Genomic DNA, 19021 nt, shown 5'->3' on the forward strand with positions numbered 1-19021 from the left:
GATTGCTTTCTCATACGTGCCTTGACCGCAGGCCTTCAGCAGACCGAGTAACCCCTTGCTCAAGCCATTGACCTTGGGCTCAAGCTGGTGAGCTTTTGCTCAAATCAGATGAGCCCGTGCTCAAGCCGGTGACCTCAGGGTCTTGAACCTGGGTCCTCCGTATCCCAGTCTGACGCTCTAGCGACTGCGCCACTGCCTGGTCAGGCCATATGTGCTTCTGACGCTGCTGGCATCCTTTTGGTCATTTTGGCAAAATGCTACCCTTGCTTTTAGGATGAAAAGGGCAAAACTTGACGTGTCACAGTAAATGTCCCATACTGGCCTGGTCCGTCCCTGGGCCCCAATGCACATCACTGAAAAAATTGGGTTTTGGATGAGCCCAGGTGCACTCTCTCCACCAGGTGTGCATACCCCCCCCCCCCAAAAAAAAAAGCTGCACGTGAACTTTTTTTTTTTTTTTAATTTTTTTTTTATTTTTTTTAATTTTTTTTTTTTTTTTAGAGAGGAGAGAGAGAGGGAGAGAGAGAGAGAAAGAGAGACAGAGAGAAGGGGGGAGGAGCTAGAAGCATCAACTCCCATATGTGCCTTGACTAGGCAAGCCCAGGGTTTCGAACCGGTGACCTCAGCATTCCAGGTCGACGCTTTATCCACTGCGCCACCACAGGTCAGGCACACGTGAACTTTTTTTAAATTTAAAACATTTTTTTAATTTAAAAAAAATTTTAAATTTAATTAATTGTGTTTACATAGGTTCTAGGGTCACCCTGGATCCGCACATGAACTTGAACACTGTGTATCCAGATCTCCTTGCTTCAACCCTGCAAGATTCATTACGGTCATTAACAATGTAGATGCTCCATAAAAGTATTATTTTTTTTTACATAATATATACAAGGGAGCTTGTAGTCCCCATTTTTTTTTTTCTTTACTGAAGTTGCAAGACCACCTGTGACCTAGGAGCTTTCCAGTGTCCCTCTTAGCAGGAACCGGGGGGAGAGGTTGGATTTTCTAGGTCACCGTGTCTGTCAGCGTTCCCATGACTTTCAAAAACAGCTCCCAGGCAAGGCTTCCGAGCTTTCCGAGGCTTTCTGAATGCGCACAGCAGTCGAGAGGTTGCATCCACCTGTGAATAGCGAGTTACTTAAAGCCAGGTACTGTCAGAGACAAAAAACCACCCCCCTAGTTTTATCAAAGCATCATGTATCTATTTCCATGTGGCTGGATTATGATGAGTGTTCCGTGTCCTTGGGAACGGAACCCCGGGACGGAAGGGCCCTCGGGGCTGCACAGAGACCTCTGAGAGCCTGCACGGGCTCTCAGGACCACCAGGAATGTCGCCGCGGTGACGAGGAGCGTTCAGGGTGGCACGAGCCACAGGGGACCCATGAGTTGGCAATGGAACCCGGATACTCTTTCCTTCACGTTCTATCCCCTTGTGGCGATGAGCCCGCGGTTGGGGAGATGAACACTCTAGAGAAACTTGTGTTACCTTAGCCTGTGATAATTCTGGAAGCCAGAGCCGCCGATGGGCATTGTGGACCATGAACGTAGAATCATAGAACGGCAAGGGAGCGCCCACCCGGTCACTCTAGGTCGACGGGAGTTATTTTCGTGCCCGTGAAATCTGAGATAAAGGGGTCAGGACAGCCATTGGCCTGATTCGTGTGATGACAAAGAAAGGGTCAGACCCTGTGAACTTGGCTACAGGGACAGGGACCCTGCAAGTCTTATGACTTCCTTACTTGGGTGAGTTCTAAGCCCAAAACCAACGCATTGCGGTGTGCTTGGGCTCAGGAGGCGGGTTTGAGGTAAAATAGAATGAACGAGGCGTGTTTGGGTCGTACTGCAGTAACCTCTGCAGAACAGCGTTTTCCCAAGTGTGCTACAATTAAGAAAGCTTGCCGGGTTCGATGGCGGGGCACACAGGGACAAACCAATAAAAAAACTACTACATGATCAGTCCCCTGAGCACAGGCTGTGGGGGCGGGAGGGGTGGAGGGGGCAGTGCTCTTCAATCCCACCCCCAACCCCTGGAGACTTTTCAGACCACACACAGAGGGCTTTGAGAAGTCCACCTGTAAAGAAACATTTCAGGTGCTCCTTATCCTGCATTTTCCACGAGTTACCCAGACCTTTTATTTTATTTACCGTCCCCATTTTAGTTAATGAACTCTTTGTTAATTTCTTGTTTGCTTATTTTTGTCTGAGACGAATGAGACTCCTCCCCCAAAGGGCCGCATCGCAGGCGTGGAGGAAGGCTGAGGGAGCGTCTTTGGTCGACGCCGTCAGAAATGCAGGCTCCCCTTTGCGGTGTCATCGGTGTTCCGGGGGACATAAGGGTAGCGGCACAGCGGGAGGCTGGGGCCATGGACGCTGTGTGGTCTTCGAGCAGCTGCTGCCCTCCGACCCCGCCGATTCGTCGCTGGGCATGAAGTACAGGCGAGAAGTCGGTAAAGCTCTGGTTTCTACGCCCCAGACCACAGGACGCATCTGGAAATGAGGAGCGGGGAGGCGCTGGCCGGCCCAGAAGACTACAGCTCGGCAAAGACAACGCGCGCTTTGATAAAAATTCCTTTTGTCAACAAGAACTGACCTGTCTGGTGGTGTTCCGAACACGAAGAGGAAACTCGCACGAGGAAACGGAAAGCAGCTACTGCTCCTTGTTCTTTGAGGTCTGTTTGTCACAGCTGCCCTGAGGCAGATTCACATGCCAGGTTTACCGTCCCCCGTGTGCCCTCCGGTGGCTTTTAGTAAGGTCACAGCTTGGCCGCAATCAGACTTAGAGTGCTCCTGCCCCTGGGCTGTGGGGAGCTGGCGCCCTCGGTGGTGGTGTCTGAGGAGGACGTCCGGCAGGCGCCGGTCGGGGCTTCCTTGGGCGCTGGTGGCAAACCTGCCCATTGCGTTCTTAGCGAATACTCAGATTACTGTTAGCAGGGGAGAGGGTAGCCCGCAGATCTTCTGCACATGTTAAACAAATACCATAAAATCCACGACAGGCTCCGCTTGATTACACAGCCCCTGGGAACCTCAGGGAACCTTCAACTGGAGTTTGTCACTTCGAACAAGACACGTAACACGGAACTAGTCCATCCCGTGCAGGATAACATGGGCCTTCCTTGTCAAAGAACTGGAAATTGAGCCCGCTAACCCTTCACATTAACTGCTTGTGGCTCCTAGTCAAGGAAGGGGAAGCACCCTCAGAGATGGGCCACCTCAATCTCGGGTGACAGAAGCCCAGAAAGATGGGAGGATTGTCTCAGATGAGGCTCAACAGCTTCCCATGTCACCGGTGGATGGTCTGGGTGGGATGCTGACCTTCAGGAGGGTCGCCTGGTTTCACCAGGAACAGATGGGGGTCAGGGGTAAGAGAGAAGGTTCTGGTGGGACAGAAAACAATGGGGAACACGCCTTAAGCCTCTCTCATGGAGACCTGTGGAGGGGGGAGGTTGCGCCACTGGCAGAGAAGCTACCTGGCCAGTGGTGACTGAGAACTGACCATAAAGCGTGCGTGGGAAACTGGATACCACCCCCCCCACCCTGCACCATCACGTCCGTGCTGCTTTGTGGACACTGACGTGGGCCACCCCGCCATGTGCAAGGAGCAAGTTGGGAAATCCGTAGGTGAGCGGGAGGAAGACAGAGCGCGCAGCACCCAGCAGAACTCTCCACTCCAAGCTCCCTTCTCTGCAGGCGGAAACGCAGCTGGAAGTGAACGGTTCACTGAATGGTACCAACAGCAGCACCGGATGGAAACGCTGCAGGAAATGACAGGAGGAAGGTCAGCCACCTGGGGACAGAGGCAAACTTTCCAAGGTGCATGGCAGGAAAAAAAGATACAAATCAGCCAGACCCATCAGTGGTCAAAGAAGAATTAGGAGGGAAGCACTCTCTGCGATCAAAGCCAGTTTATTTAAGAGATTAGCCACTTCAGGGGATTGGCGGGGGGCCCCTGTGCCCTGAGAGAAAGCGTGGAGACAGGAAAAATGAGTGCACACGACGCCCAGGAATTAGCTGGAGTGGCTTAAATCGAAGCTTTTATCAAAAGGTTCTTACGCCCCGCTGGTCCAAGTGCAGAGGCAGCGGACGCCTGAAAATGAGCAGCGATGAAAAACCTCGCCTTTACAACGACTAAGTTTATTTCCTCTCCCAGATCCTACAGGAAAATGCCGTCTTTAATGAAAGTAATATGCAGACATTCTTTGACACCCTTTTCTTTTTTAGTTGATCTTGGGGTTGGGGGCAGGGAAAAATGAACACTTATTTAAGAGCAAGGGGCTTGTACCGGTGTTCATATATTATCTATATATTTTGCAGTCCTCCGTCCAACAAGGCTCCCAAAATGGAAACGGGCACGGTAGCGTGTGGAGGGTGCACACTGCCACTGTCCACGCAGTCTCACTTCTGGGCACCGGCTCGGAGCTGGCCGGCTGTGGTCAGCAACTCCTCTGCGCTCATAGGGGAGACACCAAATGGACCAGAAACAATAAGTGAAGAAACAAACAAAACCACAATAAAAGAGAACTGTTAGCTTTAACCAATGGACAATTCTGTTATCCTCTGGGAAAAAAAAAAAAAAAAAAAAGTCCACGTATAATAAATTACCTGGTGATTTTTGAAATAGAAAACAGTCATCACTCCCAGAATATCAGGGTACAAACATCGGCAGGAAATCTGCAGTCTCATTAATTCTACAGGTGGCACCTGCAGCCTCAAAACAGAGCGACTCACACAGATGTTTCCCCGCCTCACTGCAATATGAAATGCTGTCTTTTATCACTGCTTGATTAGGTCATGTTTGTATTTTATCTGAAATGATACGTTTTATCTGCCATAGGGTGATTCACTTTTTGTGGAAGGAAGTTAGAGGCTGCAGTGGGTTCATCCTTATTCCTGGAACGGACTGTTTTTAATCTCAACGGGGCTCATCCACACACCTGTGCCCGTGTGCGCCCACACACACACTCACACTCAAGAGGTTTACTCAGGTCTGGAAGCCAAACCAACTGGCTGCTGTTTCTGCTGCAGGGAAATGATGGATTCTTTACACACGCAAATATATTCGGAGGTGAGGCTTGGATTTATAATGATTAGATACTCGGAGATGAAGTAATTAATATCGTAAATGCCATGCCCTATTTAAGTAACAGGGGAGCTTTCAGGTGGATCAGGGATCAGCGTGGCTTCATGCTGCCGGGTCAACACTCCCTAGGCTGGGACCTGTACATGCCCAGGGCTCGCAGGACATTCAGCTTTTCATTTGCCACCTGTGGCTTTAGAGGCCACCTGGGCGGAACCCTTTACCACAGCAGGTGTCCCCAGATGCTACCTAAGTTGTTGGAGGGGCTGAGAACAACTGCACTTAGCTCAGGGTTCAAGACTAATGTCTAGACCTGAAAGTTGGATTCAGGTGCAGGTCTCATTTAAGTCGGCCCCAGCCCTATGACCTGCGCGCGGTGGTTAGCTCCAGTTTAGGGGCGGAGCAGGGGCAGTGGGGTTCAGAGGCGGGAATTCCTTGTCCGAGGTCACCCAGTGTAGGGAAGAGCCGAGATTCTAATTCAGGGATACCCGTTTCCAGGACACCCCCAGAGAGGATTTTTGCCAAGATCTCTGGATGAAGTGCAGCACTCTCTCCAACTTTCCCAAAGCAAAAGGTGCCCCCAGGATTGGTGAGAGGTGAGGTCTCTTTCCCAGGTGCACAGGGAAAACCTTCCTCTAGCTGGGCCGCCAGCCCCAAGGCCCCACCCAGCAGCCCCAAGTCCCATTTCCAGCCCAAGGCCCCTCCCATCAGCCGCAAGGCCCCACCCATCAGCCCCAAGGCCCGTTTTCTGGCCCAAGGCCCCCGCCCACCAGCCCAAGGCCTGTTTTCCAGCTCAAGGCCTCGCCCACCAGCCCCAATGTTCTGCCCACCAGCACCAAGGCCTGGCCCGCCAGCACCAAAGGCCCGGAGCCCACTCCACCAAAGACAAGCAGCCGAACTTCAACGCCTTGTTGGGCTTCCGCCGTCTCTATTATAGCGCCCCCTGTTGGCCACTTGGAGTCTGTGCAACAGCGCCAGAGTCTACCGGGGGAAGCCCTGCAGCCGAGTGTGTGCAGGCGCGCCCTCTAGCGCCAGTGAGCGAGAAGTGCACCACGCAGTGCCGGGTCCCGCAGGTGGGGCGCATCTGGGGTCGCCCGTCTGGACGCGAACAAGCCCGGGTCTCACTGAGCGGCCTTCCCGTCCGCCCCTTTGCTTTCTATCTCTTTTCTTCTCCTGCCCTTTCCCGGCACTTCTACTCATCTAATTAAATCAGAGGGCCCTGTTGCCAAAAAATGCAAAGTGCACGGAATTCAGCTGTAAATGTTAAATTTAAGCGGATCACCGCCCTCTGGGCAGATCATCCACAAAGGGCCTTGGTCACGTGGGAGGCTGGCTTCATTTATTTATTTGAGAGGAGGGCAGTTAGTGAGACAGACTCCTGCATGCGACCCCACAAGGATCCACAACTCCCAAGCTGATGCTGTAATCAACCAAGCTATTTTTGGCACCTGAGGCTGATGCCATGGGACCAAGGGAGCTTTCCTCAGCACCAGGTGTGATGCTCTGACCAGGCCACTGGCTGCAGGAGAGAAAAAGGGAGAGAAAGGATAGTGAGGGAGAAGAGAAGCAGATAGGCGCTTTTTCTGTATGCCCTGATGGGGAATCGAACCTGGGATATTCATAGGCTGGGTGGATGCTCTATCCACTGAGCCAACTGGCCAGGGGTCAGGGCCTGGTTGAAAGACAGGGCTGTCTAGACTTCTTTAATATAAAGTCATGAAATTCTCAAACAGGTGGCATATTTTCAGTGCTCACATTTGAATAAGCAAATGTTTTTACTTAAAAAAATTTTAAATGTTATCTTTAATTGATTTTAGAGAGAAAGGAAGGTAGAGAGAGAGAAAAAAAAACCCTTATACTGCTTATCACAGCATTCATTGGCTGAACTCTCTATGCGTCCTGGCTGGGGATTGAACCCACAACCTCAGCACATCAGAACAGTGCTCTAGCCAACTTAGGTAACCAGCCAGGCCCTGCCAGGTGCTTCTGAATTGCAAAGGTGTAGTATACCATTCACACGCTGCCTTCAGGATGAGGACAGCATCCCCGGGGCAGGAAAGGCCTTGGAGGGGAGGGGATGTTTCCACGGGGTGAGAAGGTCTGTCTTGCTCAATCCAACCAGTGTGGCTCTGTCACTGGTTGCCCATCGCTTTCTTTGGACAAACCATTAAAAGGCCCAAAGTGAAAACTGTTAAGTACATGGGTCCTGAGCTCACCTGTGTGTGCTGCCCCCCCCCCCATGGACCTCCTCCCACACACACTGAGATCACCTGCTGGAAGCTTTGTCTTCTGTCTCCTGATCCAGCACCTGGGCATGTGTTGGGCGGGGGATAAGCACTGTGTACCCGCTCTGGGAAGGGTCATGAGGTTTCTAACGAGAATGGTGGCTGCTTTGCGGGTGCCCATGATGTGTGGCTGGACCTGCCCTCACAGCAGCCACGGAGGGAGGTGTGAGGACTGACCCCCTTCCTTGGAAGAGGGGCGTGAGGGGCAGAGGGAAGCAGGCTCAGCATTGGACTTGAACCCAGGGATGTCTGGGTCAGGAGGAACCACTGGGCCGCCCCCATTCTGCATGAGGGATATGGAAGAAAAGGAGGAATCGGAAGGAGGGACAAACTGGCCAGGGGTCGGAAGAGGGCAGCTAGAGGCTGACTGGTCGGCACCAGGCAGGGGGTCATCAGTCAGTGCAGCTGGTGGGCATCAGCACCACTTGTCTGCTGTTTTGCTGTTTTTTGGGGCCTGGGGCTGAAACACCTGAGGCCCAGGTGTTATCCCTTAGAGGCCAGTCTCCACCCCCTTGTTTGCTCCTCCCTCTAAGGGGGGGGTCTGACCTGCTTGACCAGCCTTCGCCAGGGAGGAAAGGTCAGGGGAGGGTCTGAATGAACCCTGTGACCAGCAATATGCTAGTGGAGGAAAGGTTACCCTGGGGGGCGGTCCTTGTTTTCCCAGTTGTGCCCGTTGCTAGGCACCTGGGGCTTTCCGCCCTGGTGGCCTCCAACGCCTGGTACACTGTCCTTGCTCCGCTCAGTCTGTCTAACTGCCACCACCGTTGAGGTTGACGTCATGAGCTGCTCAAGAAAGGGAATGGACCCGCTCCTCAAAATGGGTGAAGAGAGTATTTAAAAAAGCAAGGAAACAAACTCTATTACACAGAATGCTTGGGAAACGGGCTGCTTGTAATGAGAAACACCTTGTTCTTCAGGCTAGTGTCCCCAGGACCTTGGCCTGGGAGACCAGCCGAGCTGCGGGCAGATGACTCGGCTGTTTCCCAGTGGATGAGACAAAGGCTCGGAGAGTTGGGATGACCAGCTGAAAGATGGACTGCCTCTAGCCGGAGGTGTCCCTTGTCCACCCCTTTCCACCTTCGCTGGCCGGTTCCTGGCGAGGCCACCAGTCTCGTTAGCACTCAAGCAGCCTTGTGATGCCTAGGCGTTTTCTGTGTTGTTATTATTGTAACATAATCACGATTGGAAACAGCTGCTGTTGAACAGGAGCACATGTGCATGGCGTTGCTTGATTGGTTTCGTTCACTCCATTCATAAATCACGGATTAAAGGGGACGCGGGAGCAGAGAGGAACGCAGCCGGCGTTGGGGAGGCGAGCCAGCTGTTGGTGCAATGCCCCTTGTAGGGAAGTGGCTGGAACTGTCTACCTCACAGCTGGCGGCTCTCTGCTCCCCCTGCGGCCCCGAGCTCCTTCCCAGGGTCAGCGGCTCCCGGTCCAGCCCTCTGCCTCCCCCATACGTGTTGCTCATTCCTCCTCCCCCCGTAAAGCCCGTGCTGTCCCGCATCGACTCAGTTCCCACTTCCCAGAGGACCCAGCAGACGCAGATGGACGCAGAGCTGGAAGCACATCGGGACACATGACACAAGGCGAGGGCTGACCTCGAGCTCTGGGTCCAGGGTCTTCCCGTGTCTGTGGCTCAGGGACCAGGAGTAATCCGGCCAGGGCTGGTGGGGGCAGCCACCTGCGCAGCGCCTGTCCCCAAATCCTTGGCCCAGAGGCTGTTGTGATTGGAGAGAGAGAGAGAGAGAGAGAGAGAGAGAGAGAGAGAGGGAGAGCTGTTTCCACATCTGTGGCCTCCTGTATGGGGATATCCCTGTCACCTTGATTCACAGATGTTGAAAGACAAGATACCTCCCATCACCCTGACTCACAGATGTTGAAGGACAGGATGCCTCAGCAGCCTCTGCAATGGGCTTCCTCCTGTCTATTCCATGCAGGGTCCAGGAAGACCTGGGAATCTACACCTGCCATTCCCTCCTAGGCACCAACGCCCTGCTGCTGGCCTGGCTGGAGGAGAAGTCCCCCTCACTGTGTATTCAGGACAGTAACCTCAGGTGGACCCTCTGAGCTGCTGGGTTTCAAAATAAACTAAAACATAAGTGGAGAGGGTCTAGGATGGTCAGGGATGCCTCCCTGAGGAAAGGAGAGGAGAGGAGAGGAGAGGAGAGGAGAGGAGAGGAGAGGAGAGGAGAGGCAGCCAGGTTTAGGACGGAGGCTCAGGGAGCAGGCCCTGTGTGTGAGGGGCACAGGGACACCAAGAGTGGCCAAGCCTGTGGTGGAAAGACAGGGGTCTACGTCTTGGGGATGATGGGTTAACTACACAATTGAGGCTGTGCTCATGGTCCAACCTGAGCGTGGGGTGTCCTGTTATTTAACAGGGAGCAGAAAGGCCATGGGACCTCCTGGACTTTTATTTTTTAAAAATTCTTACTTTTATTAATTTTTAGAGAGGAGAGAGAGAGAGAGAGAAGGGGGAGGGAGGAGCAGGAAGCATCAACTCCCATATGTGCCTTGACCAGGCAAGCCCAGGGTTTTGAACCGGCGACCTCAGCATTCCAGGTTGACGCTTTATCCACTGCGCCACCACAGGTCAGGCCCTGCTGGACTTTTAAAGCAGAGACAGGAAGAAAGTGCCCAGTGAGTCCATTTGAAAGGGGGAGTTCAGGGAGATGAACCCACCTGACACCCTTTGCTCTCTGCAGGGCAGCTGGACAGGTGTCACACCCTTTATGTCATAGGTGGGGCCTTCAGCAGTCATGATCACCGGGACAGCACAGTGAAGTGGTCGGATTTCTGGGGCAGGGCTCCATCCTCTGCCCCCAGGGGCCCCACCACCGCCCTGGGTGCAGGACAGCCCGGCTGGGCCAGTCCTGAAATGCTTCGCTGCGGACAGGGCTGGGCCTGGTGACAAGCATGCAAATTACAGAGACCCTCAGACTCCCCGAGCCCCCCTCCCCCCTCCCTTGCTCTGAAAGCACCTGCAGAACCACCCGTTTCAGCCCAACCCCCCCCCCCCCCCGGGCTCTGTGGGCGGGCGGGGATTTCCATACTGTGTCAGGTCCCGAAACCACAGAGTCAAACCACAGCCCAGCACTCGTAAATCTTCCTCCCATCAGCACTGGAGATGTGGCCCATTTAGTGTGGCGTTGCCTGATGACGGGGTGGGGTTGGAGCACCCACAGAGGTCATTGTCATGAGCCCTCTGCGAGAGTTGGGGAGCACACTCTGAATTAATTATAACTTCATTTGAGTAATGTGCACATGCTACTTGTGTGAGTGGCGGACTTTCTCCACAATAGACAGCAGCAACAGGGTCCCCCCTCTCTGGGACACCTGGGGGCGCGGACCTGCCCGTGGTTTGGTCACTGGGAGGAAGTTATTTTACACTCCATCTTGCTGGGGTGGGAGGACATACACACATCTGGAACATCCTGGAGTAGGGGAAGTCTTGGATGTTCTGCTGAGTTGGCTCAGGTCGGGAGGTCGGCCCAGCATTGTTGTGAAACAATATAGGTGCCTGAAACCTGACCCTTTTAATCTCCCTAAATTCTATCCTCTCCTCTGGAGCAGCTAGCCCCATCTCTGCTTGGGTCAAGGCAGGGAAGCCTGGACAAATAGCATTCTGATGGGGCGCTAGCCCTGCCCACTGTGGGCAGGGGCAGACTCAGCTGGGGGTGGGGCTCTAACTCAGACCACGTCTGGGGCTGAGGTCAACCTGGATGCTAAGGAAGGCATTTCCAAGCTGAAGAGCCAATCACATGCATTCTGGCTGCAGGGGCCCTGAAGCTTTCTGCAGGGTCACCACTGGCCAGGCTGATGGAAGGCAGTTCCACAGGGATATTTCCCCCGCAAACTTGTGGCAGAGGAAGGTGTCAGGGCCACTGCACCCCTCACACAGGACGGACTAAGGTCTGCTGGGGTTCTGGACTCCCATCATGAAATCCCACAGACCATGCTTCCTATGGAAACTGGGTGTCCCAGAAATCCAGACCAGAGCCCTGCACCATGGGTACAAGTGTCCACCCTGTGTGTCATGAGAGCCTACGCCAGCACCCATACAAACTTGGTAGGGAACAGCATTGGGAACCACACTGGAACAGACAGGGCGATTCAGCTCCAGTTAATACCTTTCCTTTCTATTTTTCAAAATTGATTTTTAAAGAGGAAAGGAGAGAGAGAGAAAGAGAGAGAGAGAGAGATAAAGTTGTTGTTCTACTCATTCATGATGTCAATGGTTGATTCTTGTATGTGCCCTGACCAGGGATCAAACCCACAACCTTGGCATATTGGGACAATGCCCTGACCAACTGAGTTCCCTGGCCAGGGCCAAGTTAATACCATTCCTAAGAGACCTCAGCGGTGCTGTGCATTTGGTATTGTTAAATCTTTGGGGAGGGACAGCCCCAGTCCCAGAAAATACTGTTCATACACTTACTGTGGGTCTTGGGATTTCACAAACAGAACCTCAGTGTCGCTGGGGTTCCAAATTCACCTTGTGTCAGTGGCAGGTGACACCGTGGGACCAGGAGGCTCTAACCGTGACAGGTGATCGTCTCCTCCACCAAGCGGCCCGAGGGCTGGTTCGTCTCTCTGGACGTGCAGCATAGACAGTCCTTTCCGTGGTTCCTGCCAGTGTGGCTGATCTGTCTGTGTGGAATCCCACGGTCCCCACTGGTTCCACTGCCCGGCCCTTGAGAGTCATGGTCACTGGGCTGAGGCCACCCGAACGTTTATTGAGAAACTACCTGCTGAGCAAAGGAAATGTGCACAAGTTAACACAAACAGGGTCATTGCAAACTCCTAAAAAAAAAACAACCCCAAACCACACAGTGACAAACTGCTCAGGCTCATGTATCCACGGGTCTGACACGGTAATAACAACAGTTTGTTACTATACACAGTAATAACAATAGGTCGTTATTATTTATCTAAAGTGATTGAGCCTGGATGGTGATCAACTTTGTTTAAATTATCCTCCACTGTGTATTGGTCATAACATTGTATCTTTCCTACATTTCTGGTCCTTTAAAACCTTTTAACTGGTGTTTAGACACAAAGTTGCCGCTAACTCAGGACCCAAGAGGTTTTGATGGTTTCTCCCTCCTCCTTGCACCGGACAAGAGTCTGCTTTGAAAAGGAGAAAATGAACAGTCACAGAACAGGACATTGGAACTGGCTTTGACAAGTGGGCACTTGTCTCTGATCTTGTCATCCTTTTCAAAGGAACCCGTCCTTACCCGGCTGCTTAAAAACGTGGGCCTTAGATTTGAAAACTAAAGAATAGGAAGTTGTCTAGAACTGAAGGTGAAGTGCTGTCGCCTTGGCTCTGGAAAATGAGCATTTTTGCTTCATCTTTCTCATCTTGTGACCCGTGTTGCAAGTTCCCATCGCCCCCCCCCCCCATGCCCTGTCAGACCCGCTGAGGCCTGCCAAGGACCAAAGTGGTTCTGTGCCCGGAGCCACAGTGGGTGGGGCTCTCGGTGGAGGCAGGAGAGGAGAGATGGGGACCTGCTACCAGGTGCAGGGCCCTACTTGGCCCTGGAGTTCAGGTCAGTGGGTATTGACCCCACCCAGACTCCTGGGTGGGTGGAGCTCAGCCCTTCCCCGATGTCAATCATTCACAGACCCTCCCCTTGCTGTGTTCAGATCCACCCACCCATCCATCCATCTGCACACCTGCTTATCCTGACTGGTGCAAGTTAGCATTTTTCTTGAACTCCAAACGCATTGTTTAAAGACGAGTCACACATATCGCTGACATAAATAGCTTGGCCTGTGGCTTCTTCCATCATTATCATTCTAAATTTTGGGACACAGACTGATGTGTTTTGATTCATGACCTTACTCGCTGTGGGGCTTGCTTTTAGGAATGGCTGGAATGGTGGCCGCGATCAATGAGAAACGCCACCACGGCGTTGGGTGGCGTGGAGCTACCCGGTACCTGTCCACACACAGATCCAGCTGGGGGCCGGTCACCCCACAGGATGGGAGGTGTTGGCTGGAGGGGAATGATGTGGATCTGAGGGGTCCATTGTCATCCAGCCCCCCATGGAGATGACCAAGGATGACCCTTCCCCATTTCATCCCATCAGTCTGGTCATTGGCTCATCTGGGCTCAGATCCCTGGCTGCCCTCGCCTGGTTCTGTTCCCCATCAAGGGCTGGTCCTGGCCGGCTGCACTTCCCGCCCCTATGCCCACTGGCTTCCGGCTCCATCTGACCTCTGAGGACACCCTGTGAGGCTAGAGGCCCGGGCAGCGCCACGTTCTGCTTTGGGCTGCACTCTGGGCGTTCTCTGCATCTCTGCATCTTCTCCGTGGTCCCAGTTCTCACCAGCCATCCCTTGTGCCTGGTCCCATGTCCCCGTCCCTGTGGGGAGTTCCCACTGGGGCTGGAGCTCTTGGGAGGGGGTGTCTCTGCTTTAAGACTCTGGCTCCTCCCTGTATCCTTCTGTCTTCAAGGGCGACAACTGGTCACAGACTAGTGATCCCAGTCCAGGACACATCTGTGTGTGCTCTTTCACGGACAGTCACAAGGGACCTCAAGTTCAGGGTCTGATGCTCTACGAAGGACACGTACAGGAGACTGTGCCCCTGAGGACTCAAGGCAAAGGGGTGGGGAGGGGCGGGGGAGGAAAGGGGAGTGGGTTTGGGAGCTTTAGTAAGGAAGTTATTTTAAAGGCAAAAGGAGTGAGTGACAGGTTGATTCTGCCAGGGAAGGGCTGTGTGACAAGCAGCAGGTCCTCAGCATAGGACAGGTGTGGCCAGACAGCTGGTCACCTGGACCTAGGGACACAGGGCAACATTAACATGGGTGCCCTGGGGAGTCCCCGAGGTAAGGAGGCTTGAGGATGCCATGACTTGAGTCATGCATGGAGGGTGAAAGCCCACCCTGCAGCCTCTACTGCTGCCTGTGTGTGTGAGCCTAGGGGGACCCTCGTCCATTCTTCCCAGCTCCAGTCTTCTCCCCCTCACCCACGGTGCTCCTTAGTACCAGAGAGAAATGGACCTGCCCCCGGACAAGCCGGCGGGCAGGAAAAAAACAAATCTCTGTTGGTCCTGAAATTCAGATACACCTCTGAACTTCCAGGGGGCTTTCTGGAACAGAATGGCCCGTCTTCCCTTCCGGGCACAATCTACCCTATCCTTCCACATGACTTTACCTGCCCGAGGCCATCTTCTCCCAGTCCAGGCTTTGCCTCCTGACTGCGCAATGGTTTTTCACTACCGCCTGGCACTGGGAGAGAGAAACTTTTCAGCAGGTATTATTATTAAAAGGCTTTTAATCCACGAGACCTTAACCAGCTCAAGTGAGTTTGAAAGCACCACCGTTCCTTTATGGCCGATGCACGAGGCATCTTTATCTAATAGCCGCTGCCTGCCAGAATCAAGATTTGGGATCAAAGCTGATGAATCAAAACATGTGTGTTTTTAAATCTGTTCCTGCCCATTGCTCCAGGCATTCATAACTTGTTTTCCGGCTTTCTCCTCCTTTGAGAACTGGAGGGGAGGGGCGGGCTGTGATCGCTGAAGCCCCTCCAGCAACTGAACTGAATTGTCTTTATTTTTCCTCCACAAAAGGGGGGCGCAGGTAGCCGAATCCCACAGGAACATGGTGGAGGTTTGTGGGAAACAGGAAGTCTCAGTTCCAGTCCCTTTGTGTGCTCAGAAAAAGCTGTCTGCATTTGTCAGCAGAAGGCATTTTACGCGGCATTTTTTTTTTCCCAGGAGGAGCTCTGTCCAGCCACTGCAGGCTCACCGGCTTCACAGAAAGGGGCTCATAGGAACATTTACTAAAATAATGAAATCACAGTATGGGCGACAGTCACAAACGCTTCGTCTGCGTCGGACCTTGTGCTGAGAGCTTGCACCTATTTTCAGGCCCAGATGTGCCCGCCTGGTAGAAACATATACAGCTAGCGCTTAGGAGACTGTGAGCCCGGGGGAGTAAAGTGCTGGTCCCACTTGCTGGTTCCCTTCGGGAGGGTCGGCAGTGTGCAAGGCGGGGTGACCTGCGTGGCAGCAGTGGGCTGTGCGGCTACCAAGCGTTGCCCTTGCCTCCTGAACTCGCAGCTCAATGACACTGATCCACATCCCTTGCCCAAGTTCTGGCCAATGGAGTGTGACGTGCATATTTCTAGACCTCGTCCCTCTAATCTCCCTCCTCTCGCGGGTAGGTGACACAATCCCAGCATCGGCTGGGAGGCCCCAGAGCGTGGCGGCGCGGAGAGATGGCAGTAGCCGGCAGCCCTGATGACTGCCTGGAGCCCCGTAAAACTATCCAGGTAGACACTCGCTGGCCTATTCATCCAGCGTACTCTCCTCTCAGGCCGGCCTAGTGAGGTGCCATCATGGGTTGGGGGGATGCGGTGGGGGGGGGGGGGCTGAGAGAACAAACACGTAACCTCTCACACTCTGGAGGCTCCTGGTCCAAGGTCACGGTGCCGGCAGCATGGGTCTCTGGAGGCTCCTGGTCCAAGGTCACGGTGCTGGCAGCATGGGTCTCTGGAGGCTCCTCGTCCAAGGTCACGGTGCTGGCAGCATGGGTCTCTGGAGGCTCCTTGTCCAAGGTCACGGTGCCGGCAGCATGGGTCTCTGGAGGCCTCCCTCCTTGGCTTGTTTGGCCAACTTCTTGGGTCCTCAAGGGGACTTTCCTCTGTGCACGCACCTTCCTGGGGTCCCATCCTCTTATAAGGACACCGGTCATATTGTATCAGGGCCACCTTAATGACCCCCTTGAAGAACCTGTCTCCTGGTCAGTCATATTGGAGGTTAGGTTTTACCCTATGAATTCTGTGGGACGCAAGTCACCATAGCGGCCAGTGTGGCCTGGCCTTGGGCAGGGACTCCGGTGGACGTGAACAGAGCATGTCTCAGAGGATAGAACCACACTGCCCCGTGCACCATGGGGTTAGGGCGTGCCAATGTGCCATCGCCTTGCGTTCCTGAAGTCTGTGCTAAGTCCCAAGGATCCTTGCGGGTCCTAGAGACGCTACCGAATGTGGGAGCACCTGTCCGTGGCCCCGCCTGCCTGTGACGGCCAAGAAACTGCTTGTTGTCCTCACCATGCTGGTTTCCATATCTGCCTTCCCAACTCACACCGCTGGCCCTGAAGTGGACTCCTCCATCGCCCCGGAGGCCGCCGCGGCCGCTGACCTGCTTGCTGCATCTGCCCTGCCAGACCCGCAGGTGCCCTGTCTTCTCGAGGCGATGGCTTGGGACGCGAGCCCACCACCCTCCTGGCTGCTGGCTGTCCAGATACAGTCCCTCTCCCCGTCCCGACTTCTCCTCCCGCGACTTACCGGCTCTTGTGCGGTCAGCGGTTTGAGCTTCCACTCAATTACACTTCCTGCCTCCCCTCAGACAAGTGCTTCCGTTTATGGCTTTCAATAAGCTGCGAGACGCTGTGGATGAAACCGCCGCCTGGTCCTGTTATCCCAGTGTCTCTATGGGGTCCGACAGCACGGGGACTAACCCCCCGGCTCGGTCTTCCATCGGAATGGTTTCCGGCGATGAGTACCTTTCACATCGCCCATTTTAGAAACCTTGTGTCCGGAACGACGGCCTCTGTTACCGGGCATCTTTTCGCCCAGACAGCGGCGTGCTTCTCCGAGAACTGCCGTGAACTCTCCTGTTGCCGTGCCATTTCCTTTTCCATCAAGGTGACACCGACGTGTGGCCATCAGAAGCAGTTCTGTAAGGGGGTTTGCTGTCCTGGGCACAAACCGCTGGCTTGCACCGCCGCGCGTCAGCGGAGGTCTCGTGATGCCACATGCTGACCTTGCCGCGGCGCTGTGATGACCTTCGACTTGTGTTATGCTCAGAGGAGCCACCTATGGGGGGGGGGCGATGACAGGAAGTGGTGGCTAATCACCTAACAGGAAGAGACCCCGTGGTGTCTCTTGCCTGGCCCGGTGTGGACGGTCACGCAGGTGGCTCACGGCGCTGTCCTGGAAGACGTCTCACACCCACCCGAGTGTATGTTTTGGTCAGGTTGGGTATGCCACTTGGGTTTGGCTGTGTGCCCAGACGAGGAGAACCAACCCTCCCAAAAACAAGATGACCACTGTCTCCCCTCCCGTAGTTCTTTCTTGTCTGGGCTGTCCTGTGTGATCGACAGCTGTTCACATCCACTTAAACATCTTCAATCAGCAAGGCCGTCTCCCTGGTGGCTGACACAGATGTGACCAGGGCGGGTATGTTTAAAGTGTCCCTAGCAGGGAGGGTATTCCTTCCCGTCCACCCGGGACGTCGCACACTGCAGGGAGGGCGTCAGGTTGAGAGGCACATATTGCAATCCCGTTCATGTTGGCGAAAAATGATTCGCCTTGCGTGTTCTCCATGTTGTGATGGAAAGGAGCCCTGCCCATCACGCCTGCCGTGTTTCCAGGGCCCAGGGGAAGGCCTGCCCACAACACTTCACCTGTGACGCCTCCCATGATTTCTTGGGTGCAATGTGCTTTTGCAGCCTTCGAGCTCTTTTAAAACTAGGGAAGTACCAAAGGGACTGAAAGTTCCCCAAATGTGCCATCATCCCCCTGGCCCCAAATCTTCATCCTTTTGAAGAGGCAGAGAGAAGTCTCTCCAAGCACTTTTGCTAAATGCTTCTGACTCCATGTCTCACAAAAGGAGTCTGCCTTTTGTCTTTTTTTTTTTTTCACCTGAATTTCATTTCTTGGAGCTGGAAATATCAAACCATGCATTTGAATATCAGGGCTTAAAAATATATATATTACCTCCTCATACATTCCAGGTTTCAGAACTGGCATTTATGAAAGGAAGTGAAGATAGTTTTGCATTGGGCATTCGGAATAAGCAATAACTTAATCGTTTGGTTTTTATTTTTTTTCCCCTCTGGGACTGGAGGCGCAAGTAATAAATGTGGTAAGAAATTACTTAAAATCTTTCCCTTTGCAATTTCATTCTTTTATCAACTTGTCAGACAGGAGTACTTGGTTAGACGCGGTACACACACTGCATAGAAGGAGGCGGAGGTGGCTGTGAGCAGACTGATCTGATTTGCCAAGTAAAAACGCAGGACCCCTGTGACATTTAAATGTCAGGTAAATAATCTATAATTTTAATGCACTGCCAAAACAAGATTCGAGAACTACTTGTACTAAAAATGCATAATTTATGCAAAATCCAGATTTAGTTGGATGTCTTATAGGTCACCCGGCAACCCTAGTCGTGGAGGGGGTGACCGTGAAGAAGATGTCAGGAAAGGAAAGGGTGACTTGATGTTTCACATCCCTGGGGGTCTTCTTAGATAGTCCAGGGGCACAAAGCAGCTTTGTGAGGAGTGAGAATAAGGCACAACTGAAAAAATTCAGGGTCGAGAAAAATAATGGCCAACACCACAGGGTGACGACTGCATTTTTATTACTGCCTAACGGTGTCTTTCTGTGGGCTGGCGCTACCGAGCCCAACATCATGTGTCCAGGTGTGTGGTGTCTGCCTGGCCAGTGACACACGCTGGGAGGCAGGGAGGCGTGGGCCATCGAACCCAGAACTCCAGGCTTGTCTAGACCCCGGGCTTCATTAAGTCCAGCCCTGTGCTGATGACGGGCCCTGACATGCCAGACCTCAGTGTCACACTTGGCAATGGAGCCAGCAGCCCTTGGCTTGCCGGCTGTGCAGCTGTGCTGCAGTAGACAGGT

The 19021-nt window shown here is 53.4% G+C and overlaps 1 protein-coding gene across 1 annotated transcript in view; it reads left to right on the forward strand.

Moving 5' to 3' along the window:
* TMEM132B (transmembrane protein 132B) overlaps positions 1-19021 on the forward strand; it is a 608028-nt gene that overhangs the window by 235754 nt on the left and 353253 nt on the right. The window lies entirely within an intron of this gene.

This window comes from Saccopteryx bilineata, chromosome 2 (assembly GCF_036850765.1).
Source record: "Saccopteryx bilineata isolate mSacBil1 chromosome 2, mSacBil1_pri_phased_curated, whole genome shotgun sequence".
Lineage (NCBI taxonomy): Eukaryota > Metazoa > Chordata > Mammalia > Chiroptera > Emballonuridae > Saccopteryx > Saccopteryx bilineata.